Source organism: Anoplophora glabripennis, unplaced genomic scaffold, assembly GCF_000390285.2.
Source record: "Anoplophora glabripennis isolate ALB-LARVAE unplaced genomic scaffold, Agla_2.0 scaffold587, whole genome shotgun sequence".
Classification (NCBI taxonomy): domain Eukaryota; kingdom Metazoa; phylum Arthropoda; class Insecta; order Coleoptera; family Cerambycidae; genus Anoplophora; species Anoplophora glabripennis.
The window spans coordinates 308279-319903 of NW_019416700.1; the positions used below are offsets into that span (position 1 = coordinate 308279).

Sequence of the window (11625 nt, forward strand, 5' to 3'; positions counted from 1 at the left end):
CTTTGCATTTCCTGAGAAAACTTACCATAGTAATGTATATTTTTTTTACACCATCAGAAAGTAGATATTTCAACGAAGAAAAAGCCCACCGACGTTTTAAAAAAAGCAGATATTTTGACGTGAGAATTATCGATTGAAAATTAGGGTGCTTTTTCGATATTAAGTAAAAATAAGGTGAAAAAATAAATATTTCAAATCAAAACAATTACAGCATGTTTGGGACATAGATAGGTAAGTTTTCACCGAATTTCGTGAAAAAAAATTCTTTGTAAAAGAAAAATAAAAAACCAAAAACTTGGTTATTTGAATTTTTCACAGAAATTTTGAGGTTATGTGAAAAAAGTGTAAATACTAAAGTTGGAGATCTTTTTATTACCCACAACTTTGCCATTTAACTTTTTTCCATAAAACTTGTAGTTATTCCGGAAATCAAGGGAAACCGTTTTTTACTCTTAAAAACTCACCCCCTTCCCCTTCGCGACCTCAGATCGCCCGTAAATTATTTCCTTTTATAATATTTTTCCTATAATTTTTTTTGGTTTCAAAAATTATCGACCCTAGTCTAGTAAATATTAGTTTAACTGAAAAAAAAAACTCCAGCCCGTAGACCCTTGCCACCAAAAAATTTCAAAAAATTCACGCGATAAGCAGAGCTTATAAAAATTTTGTGTCAAAAGATCCTTGGAACTTTCATAGGTAATGTTCTTTTTTCACGAAGATACAATTCTTCAAAAAACACATGAAAATTTCTTGTTCTTTTAATTTTTTGGACAGGAAATTATATGATAAAAAAATATATACCGGGTGGCTGACAGCGAATGTCCTATTAGATTACTTCAGAACCTATCTCGATTTCAATTTTGAAAATTGGCACAGTAAGATTTTCGGGTGTGCTCTTTTTAAATATAATAATGTTCATATAATAACGCTTTCGGTTATAACGGAAGTTGCCACCAACTTCCTTATTTTAAATGGGACACCCTATACTTATATGTATTATTGCCTTTTCGGATTCTACGTGAAATTTGAGGGTCACTTTATTAAATATTTCTTATATCTAGGGGTTACAAAATTTGAGAAATTAATTTTTAAAGAAAAAGTTTGACAGATGCGGAGATATCAAGTAGGTAACTCTTTTCAGGAGCGTGATATCAACTGGATTTTTGGTACCTGTTAAGGGCATAGGTAACACTAAATTATGGCATACCAACTTCCTGCCGAACATAAATGGAACACCCTGTATTTTTTACTGGTATGTCGTATGCAGAATGAAATTTCCTTTCGAGCCGTATAGGCATCGTTAGGGTTGCCGTTGGTTGGGTTGGGGTTTAGAGATATTTGCAAATTTCTATTTTTTTGGACAGTTTTCCTTGCCAAATTGGCCATGACCAGAAATATTCCAAAAACAACCATTACAGACATAACAGTAATTTGACATATAACTTGATAAATGTCGAGTTATTTTAAATTGTTTTCGGATTGTTTTTGATCATGGCTAATTTGTAAACAGGTCCGATACGTGAAAAACGGTCCAACAAATAGAAAATTGCAAATATCTCTAAAACTAGTAACGGCAACCCTCTAACAGTATTTACACAGGGTTCATAGTTCAAAAGTAATAAGGAATTCCCTGACTTTTCCAGGTTTTCCCTGACATATAAAAAAAATCCAGGTCACTTGTAGTTAATTTTTACAAGCTAATTGGTGTTTATCCATTATACTTTTTCTCGACTGGACTCCATAATCTTTTTTATACCCAAAGAACATCTTATAAAGGTTTTAAAACCACAAATAGTCTTCTCTTTCAAGAACCCAAGGCTGGCTTTCGCAAAATTTCCAGTTGCAAACATCAAATTCCCTGACTTTCATGAATATTTTAAAAATTCCCGGATTATTATTCCCTGTTTTTAATGAAGAATAACGAATTCCCAGACTTTTCCCGGTATTTAATTAAAACTACGAGTATTATTAAATAAATTTACAGGTGTTTTACATAAAGCCCAGGTACATACATATCTACATAGACCGGAGTGGTGCTTTATAATATGGAGATTTTGCAAAATTTAATCAACAGAAAATATTAGTTCTTATTAATATTTGCCTTTTTGAGATTAACTGTGGATATGGAGCCGTACTATATCTTAACGAAACGCGTGCACTGACGCACGTGCATCTACAAAAACAACACGGTGGAATGTGTGCGACAATAGCGAACGAAATAATCTATCTTTGTCATAGACATACGAGCTGTCCAGTGTCCACGACTTCGGTTCTTCGGTACCATGAGTGCGACAAAGCGAACGTAATATAAATTTCGAAAGCAACTTTTTATTGTTTTATATGTATAACAGATCGAAGGGTACTCAAAAAAATAGTTCTAGTGTTATTAAATCATTAAAATTGACGATTAAAAAATTAAAACTGATAACTTTTTTATTAAAAATAAAAAAAAAGATATCTATTTTTCTGAAAAGATAGTTTATATAGGTATTTTAGAGTAGATTGAAAAGAAAAAAGGAAAATTAATTCCATCATTTTGTTGCTGGTTATGACATTAAAATTTCTGAAATCATCCCTTAACTTGTAGCCCCTCTAACTCTTGTTAATTTTAATAGTCAAAGAAAAAAGTCAATAGTCCATTTTTATGTAGAATTTTATGCTCTACTTTTATAAGAAACTTTTTTTGTACTTCTTACTCTCTTCGAGTTACCTTGAAAAAATAAAATACTATTTAATTTTTTTCACTCCTCGCCAGATTGTCGCCACTTGTCGAGTCTAATGTATAGTTATTTATACTCGTAGTTAATGTGATGATAATTAATTATTAATATATATTTTCTTCGCATTTAATTTTAGTCAAAAAATATATAATACTTAAGTAGATATCTATTTATGTCTTATTTATTATTCTTTTTGGTGGAATGAAAGAGCGGCATTGCCGAATTCCTGCCTTTCGTGTTTTGTGCACAATAAAGATATATTTATTTATTTTATTTATTTATACCTATGTATCTATTCGAATAGTATGGGCCTTTAAATTTTTTATATAATTAGTTTGAGGTATACTATAACAAAATGTGACAGTAATTTTTTTTTCAACCTCCGGCTAGGGGTAAAAAAAGATAAAATAAAGGGGTTCTTCAGTATAACTCAAAAGGGGTAAGAGCTAGAAAAAAGTATTTTTTGAAGTTGTAAAGCATAAAATTCTACATAAAAATGGTCTATTAACTTGTTATCGTACTATCAAAATGGACAGAGTTTTACGGAGACTAGAAATTAAGGGACGATTTCAGAAATTTAAAAAAATCATAAGCAGGAAACTGGATGAATGTTATGTTTTTTTTTTTAAATTAAAATGTAAACTTTCTTTTCAAAGAAATAGATATATTTTTTAATTTTTAATAAAAAAGTTATAACAATTTCAATTTTTAATCCTTAATTCTAATAATTTTAACAAGACTAATACACTTTCTTAAAACAAAACACATTTTTTTTTAATTCTTCATATTTATTCTTTGTGTTGTCTATGTCATTTCATCGAAACATATTAATAACGATACATTGTAATTATTATACTACATTCTTTTTATTACAAAATAACGGAATCCATATCGATCTGTTGACTGTTTACAACTATTTTAGATAAATCCATGTTGAAAGTTCAAAATTTCCAGTTGAAATGAATACAATTAGTATATTAATTAGGTTCATAAGTTGGATTTTCAATATGTATAATACATTAATTACTGCAGAAAATTAAAGGATAAAAAAATTTAATTTTTTTTGTTTTTTTGTGGAGATCTATCTTTGTGTGACAAATAAGTAATTGTATCGAGATAAAAATAATAGGATTTTAAAGTTCAACATTTCTGGTTTGAAGATCTTTTGCACAAAAAAAAAATTATCCTCCACATTAATTTCTAAAAAAAGTATAAAAAACTACTTTTTGCGGTTTTACAGGAAATCGACCGCTACTCTAGAAATACGGGTGAAAAGACTAATGTTGAAAGTTTGTTTTTCAACAAAATGTATCCCACATTAATCTGAAAAATGCACAAAAAAATGACTACGATTTTTCAGCAAAAATACCGCTACTTTACACATATTTTTGGAAATTCTAATGTTGCCAGCTTATTTTACATCAAAATCTCATCAAAAGCTTTATAAATTTTCAAATACATTCTTCGAGCCGTTTTTCCGGACCGAACGATTAGATTTATAAAACACGGAAAGGAACTATTAATTAATGTTCAATGAAAGGAATAAAATGTTGTAAAACGTTAATGATTAAGTCCGGAAGAACGCACAGTGGGGCAGAATCCCAAAAAGCTGGCCAAAAGTCAAAATCTTTAAAAATCGATCTGAAATTTGTTATTCGGGGTTTTTTGGGGTTGCTGATAATGAATTTGGAGTCAGAATTACAAAATCCAATGTAGAGGATTTATTTTGTAAATAGGGACTTTCCGAGTAGATTAAGAATTAAAATATTATGAAATACGAAATGTCACATTTATCAAGCATGAAGAAGATGTAAAAATGACAAATGATATATTTGACTATTCATATATTTCGTTAAATAGGTGTCGGGAGTAATTTATTTGAATACCGTGCCAAAGTTGTAATATAAAATTCCAGTTTTTCCATAAAAGAAAAGAATCATCATCAGATGAAAAATCTTCATTTGTAGCATCCGTCGAATCTTCTAAAGTTGACACAATTTCGTCCTTATCTGCAATCTTCCCATGTCTTGCGTCGTCCAGAGAAGACGAAATTCATTTTACTCTACATTTTATAAAAAATTATACTAAAAGTTGGTAGGCACTTATAGGCAGTTGATTTTTTTTTAGTTTACAGATAATAGTTTTATCTTTTTTGTCCAATAAGTTAAATGATAGAATTCTGCAGAATTATTAAACTTTTTTCTTCAAAACTAAATTCTTATTTCATTTTATAACGTAAAATTCACGTAAGTTTGGTAGCCAATTTCTATTTTTTATAAAAATAACGAGTATTTTAACCTACATATTCATAATCTATATACATTTATGAGTTGATTCCATTTTGTTAGAGATAAATCGGTGAACTCTACGAAATTTTATAACCATTTAAACACAACTATTACTTCTGTTCCTATGCGCGAGCCAGGTTTTCCTCGAGCAGCGGTCGCCTTTGTGATTTAAGAAGCAGGTATAGGGAATTTGACCCTAATAGTAATGGATTCTGAGACTTGGGATATTACTCTAACCAATCCAACAGTAAAAATTGCCGAATTAGAAACTTTATTTTTTGACTTTTGGCCAGCTTTTTGGGATTCTGCCCCACTGTGGAACGGTTCGAAGAATGAATCCGAAAACTTTTAGAGGGCTTTTGGGGGCACATTTTACTGTGAAAATAGCTAGCAACAATAGTTTTTCCACCTATATTTGTAAAGTAGAGGAATTTTTACTGAAAAATCGTAGTAATTTTTTTGTAGTTTTTCAAACCATGTGGAGTAAGTACCTTCATTTTGCTGTCTAATTATTTCAGAACTTACTTCGATTTAAATTTTGAAAATTAGCACAGTAAGGTTTTTGGGTGTGCTCTTTTCAAATATAATAACTTTGTTCCTATAACGCTTCCGGTTATACCGGAAGTTTATACCAACTTCCTTATTTTAAACGGGACGCTCTATCTATTATTGCCTTTTCGGATTCTTCGTGAAATTTGAGGGTCACTTTATTAAGTAAAATTTGAGATGTTAATTTTTTGAGGAGAAATTTGCCAGATGCGAGGCTCCGTGGAGATGCAGAATGAAATTTCCCTCCGAGCCGTATAAACATTGTCAGGGTTGCCGTTACTACTTTTAGAGATATTTGTAATTTTCAATTTTTTGGACAGTTTTTTTTGTCAACTGGGTCAATATTGGTGGAAAGACAAATAGTTGGCAGCTGCTTTTACATCAGAAAGTATCCTCAAAAGCCTTATAAATTTTCAAACCGATTCTTCGAATCGTTTTTTCGGACCGAACGATTAATTTTATAAAACGAAAGGAAAAATTTTTTGTTGTGGAATAGTAAAAAAAGGGTGAAAGAAATAAAACGTTCCTTTCATTGTAAAACGTTAATGATTCAGTCCGGAAAAACAGTTCGAAGAATCAATTCGAAAATGTACAAGGGGCACATTTTGCCGTAAGAAAAAGTTAGCAACAGCAGTTTTTCCACATATACTTGTAAAGTAGGTATTTTTACTGAAAAATCGTAGTCATCTTTTTGCAATTTTTTCAAACCATGTGGAGTACATTTAGCCGTAAAAGAAAACTGGCAACATCAGTCTTTTCAGTAATATTTGTAAAGCAGCGGCAGATTTCTGGAGAAACCGTGGTAATTTTTAAAAAATTAATAACTCCAATTTTATAACTCCTAGGTACAGGGAATAGGTATTTAATAAAGTGACCCTCAAATTTCACGTAGAATCCGAAAAGGCAATAACACCATATAGGAAGCGTTATAGGAACAAAATTATTATATTTGAGAAGAGCACATCCAAAAACCTTAGTATGTACGTTGGAGAAAATGCAATCGCTGATTTGTTAAATAAATCTCTGGTAAAGTTACACCAATCACCAGCCGGTAAAAGCTAATATTATGTTTTAACGTAATCTCGATCTTGCTGTTTCAATAAGTTTCATTGGCAACGTGAAGAAAATAAAATTACTGTTCCAAAGTTACTGGCCTCGGGGCTTATAATCTATTTATGAAATCCCCGTTTATATTTCAAAATACATATAGAGGTTGTCCGGATAAAACATGAAGGGTGTTTCGTATTTAATGTTGTTAATAAAACTGTACTACCCCAAACGCGTTGCCTTGGAAATATATTTCATCGGTAGTTTCCTTGGGTTAAGGGAAACCGATTTAGACCAATTAACCCTGTGTTAGTACGATTTAGCTATTTTAAGAAACATTTTTGATTTAATTTTAATTTTTAATAATTTGAATATATTTCAATAAATATTTTCGGGTAGTCGTTTATAAATATTAACTTATTTCGCGTTTGAAATAGGTAGATTATTAAAAATGTCTTACACATCGTTGTTTTTTATTTTATTGTCGGAGTTTTTGGAAGAACACAATTAAATTTTGGCATTTTTAAAAATTGGCAGATATACATTAAAATCGAATTGGGGTAAATCAGTCTAAATATTAAAAAAAAATAAAAAAATTCGTTGCAAAGTAAAAGTAAAGGTCAATTATATTAGCATATATTATTATCTCTAAATGCCCCACAGACTGTCAAAAAAAACTTTAAATTGTTCTTTGGGACTACTAATTTTTAAGTAAAAATATAAATTCAAATTCATAGTGGCTTATCTCAAAAAAAGAAAAAAAATATTGAAATGTCTAGCAACGACACAGTTATCTAAAATATCTGTTTTAAAACATGTTTATTTTTTGTCTTGACAAAATGTTATTGGTCTAAATGAGTTTATTTTCATCCAAGGAAGCTATCCTTGAAGAAGGTACGTCTCATTCACTTCCGGATATGCTGTATATTTTTCTGAGGCAGTCTTTCTTTCAGGATGCAATTATTAAATAACAGTAAAAACAAACATATATTTCATGTTTTGTGGATTTTAATTTTCTTTTTACAAAATATTGTTAAAAAACTATCGGTATAAATGGGTAGTCGCATTAATCCCTCTGTATATTTGAGGATATTTAAGAAAATCTCAATTGTAATATTTTTTTTCCAGGTTTCCTTAAGTACTACACCAGATACCTATACGGATTACGAACAAATCCCCGGGATGACGCTCTAATGTGACGATAGCAAGGAGGATCGTGAGGCCGCTGAAAAATCTAAGGTTAGTGTTGAAATTTTTGATTTATATATCATCCATTTGATTGATTAAATATAAACGTAATAAATTTATCCAAAAAGGCCCATTTCGCAGTGACGGGATTTTTTATAACTATTGGTCCTAATTTTCCAATTCTTTTGAATTTTTTGTCTTCGAAGTCTTCGTTGTGAAGATACAAGGTGTTGAAGTTTAAATAGTCTAAATATATTTTAAATAAACAAATACGTATATTCAAACGGGTAGATTTGTCTTATAAGCCTCGCGCAATATTGCACATTACTGGTACCGTCAACGTCAAATCAAAATCTCTAAATCATAACGTCTACGTTCGAGATAACGCAATCGCTGATTTGTTGGATAAATCTCAGGTTACACTCAAAGTTACACCAATCACCAGCCGCTAAAACCTAATTACTATTCCAGACGAAGTTACTGGTCACGGGGTTTATAATCATTCATGATCGAAGGTCTTGTTTGTAATTTCACAATACATATAGAGGTTGTCCCGATAAAACATGCAGGGTGTTCGTATTTAATTTTGTTAATAAAACTGTACCGCCCCAAACGTTACCTTGGAAATACATATGTTTCATTGGTAGTTTCCTTGGGTTTTAGACCAATTAACCTTAGTACGATTTAGCTTTTTTAAAAAGTTGTCGGCTGTAACATTTTTGATTTAATTTTAATTTTTAATAAGTTAAATATATTTCAATGATTATTTTCGGAGAGTCGATTGTAAATATTAAGTTATTTCGCGTTTGAAATAGGTAAATTTATTGAAAATGTCTTGCATTGCAATCGTTGTTTTTTATTTTACTGTCGTAGTTTTTGGAAGAACACAATTAAATTTTACTTTTATTTTGATAAATTTATTACAAAATGAAATATTTTTTATTATTCATGGTCTGAAAAATTAGCAGGTATACATTGAAATACACGGACGGAAGTAGATCTGTCTAAATCTTGAAAACAAAAAAAAATTCGTTGCAAAGTAAAAAAGGTAAAAGTAAAGGTGTTAGGGGATTTTTGTCGAAATCATAAAAATGGATTTATCGGTTTTTATATGAAGTAGTCGTCAGCTCTTCATGTATCCAGTGCGACGTTGTGTTTTCTATCTCTTTTGGTCCCGAAGTAGTGGCGTCACCATCAGTGTCGTCGTCCTAGAAATTGATACCTAAAAAAAGAACAAAAATTAGAAAACGGTGATTAGTAAATAAATCTCTAATAATAAATACGTTATTCTTAAGTAATAAAAATAGTATAATATAGTATAGTATAGTATAGTATAGTATAGTATAGTATAGTATAGTAATAAAAAAATGCGAAATACAAAAGTTGCACGATTTTTTATGAAGTTCTCGAAAATGATAGTAGAAAAACAAATCAAGTCCAAACAAAATGGCCGCGAATGTTATTTTGTTATTTTAAAAGGAACACCTTGTTTATTTTTTCATATTTGGATAGAAGGTTCCCTATCGAGCATAGTCATGTTATAAGATTTGTTGGGTCCATCTCCAACAATAAGCAAGATACTATTAAAAACCAAAAGGTTTTTTATTAAGAAAATAAGACGTCTTTTAATCGTTAGATCTCTCGGGCATTTCTTCTTTTTTTCCAATTGCGTAAGGATTTACATATTTCGTTGTAATATATTTTGACATTGGACATTGATACAATCCAAAATCCATATAAGTATTTTAATTTGTAATTATTGTACGTTCTTTTTGTTACAAAATAACGTAACCCATATCGATTTGTTGACTGTTTGCAACTATTTAATATACTAATAAAATTAGTATATTAATTAGAATCATGACTTGGATTGACAGTGTAGGTACATTATTTACTGCAAAAAATTAGAGGAATAATTTTTTTTTTTTTGAGCTGTATTTATCTTTGTGTGAAAGATACTAAGTATTGGTATCGAGTTAAAAATAAGTGGATTTTAATGTTCAACATATCTGGCTTCAAGCTCATTTTTACAACAAAATGTACCTGACATTAGTCTGAAAAATGCACTGACACTGAAAAATTGCTACGATATTTTAGTAAAAATACCACTACTTTAGAAATATTGGTGGAAATACTAATATTGCCAGCTCTTTTTACATCAAAATGTACCCTGGCAAGCATCGTCAATTTTCAAATTGGTTCTTCAAACCATTTTTCCGGACCGAATGTTTAGTTTTATAAAACAAGGAAAGCAACATTTTTTTTATTTGGAATTGTTTTAAAAAAGGAGTAGATAATTTTTTTTCGTTTTGAGAACCACTAAATAATGTTTAATAACAGGAATAAAGTCTTGTTCCTTTCATTGCTAAACGTTAATGATTCATTCCGGAAAAATGGTTCGAAGAATCAATTCGAAAATATACAGGGCACGGTTATATCTCAAAAAGTAATTGTACTATCAGAGTAATTTTTTTTTTAATTAAATCAGACAGAATAGCGCGTTTAACAGTACTAATGGATTATATAAAACTCGCTTTTTCATTTCGCAAAAAATCAGGAAACTTGATATTTAAATTTTGTGTAATACAATTTTACCAATCGATGAACTTTTTTATTTATGATTTTTTTTATATACATGCAGCGAAGAAAATGAAGCCCAAACACTACATAAATTTTTGAAATAATTGTTTTTATTCTAAAGCTTATAGTTTGGCAACAAGCGATTGTTTCATAGCGCGCTAAACTGATGCATGGGTAGGCTTGCCAGATCTCCGGGTTTGGGCTCCGGGTTAACATGTCATTTCTCCGGGTTAACGCCCTACCCCTGAACTCCATTTCCTCGGGCCACATATTTCCTTTTTTTTTAAATATCACCGAGTAACAATGTTAATACATTTTGCTAACATTTTAAAAGTAAATCAATTTGTTAAAATTTCAACAATTTTAAATAAACATTAAACTATTCAATTAAAGCCAAACCAAATATCAAAATTGAAATTAATTAAAATTTATTCATGAACGTTCGTGGATTTTTCTTTCTTAAAACCGTTTGAAAAATAACATCCTTCTTCTATGTAAAAGCAATTGAAATTTTCTAAAAATTTCACATTATAATTCGATTTTCTGACTATCTCTTCAACTATAAAACTGATTTCAAAATGTTCCATTTCAAACTACAAAAATAAAAACATATTTATTTTCTTCTCCCTAACCGCCCCCATTTCATAATTTCACCATAAATATTTACAATTTTTATTTTTTTCTATTACTAATTTAACCCTAAATAACTTTTCCTTCTCCTGCCTATCCAATTTCATTATATTTTTCAAATCCAAAACCACTTTCATATCAACTTACAAATCCATCATAAATTATACAATCATTAATATTTACAAGTATCAAACATATAATATTTTCCAAACACAAAATTGTAAATTTAATTTATCTTATCAAACACAAATACCCAATTTTTTCCCTTCATCTTAAATATCCGCCAAAAATGTACAACTCTCAACAAATTTTATAAAACATATGGTAAAAATTCCCTAATCAAACACCGCCACACACCTCTAAACATAAAAATAATAAATTTGTATATACAGGATGTAACATTCACGTTGGAAATAAATTAAAAGATACATTTTTTGTTTTAAAATTTAAGTTTTTGTCATAGAAATTTTTGCTCTACAGGTTTTCTTTTCCAAACTACAGGACGCTAAATAATTTCAAAAAATTTTGTATAATTTTCATCATTAATAATTTTCAATGCCTCTTACCACTTTCGATGGCTGACTCACAGCTTCCTTCGTAATGTTTTTATTACTTTTATTTTG

General features: G+C 29.7%; 1 long non-coding RNA gene across 1 annotated transcript; it reads left to right on the forward strand.

Moving 5' to 3' along the window:
* Positions 1 to 5442: 5442 nt before the first annotated feature.
* Positions 5443 to 9065, forward strand: LOC111691853. The gene is made up of 3 exons (XR_002763070.1): positions 5443 to 5455; positions 5563 to 5566; positions 7733 to 9065. It is a non-coding gene; the product is annotated as an uncharacterized LOC111691853 (long non-coding RNA).
* The last annotated feature ends 2560 nt before the right edge of the window (positions 9066 to 11625 follow it).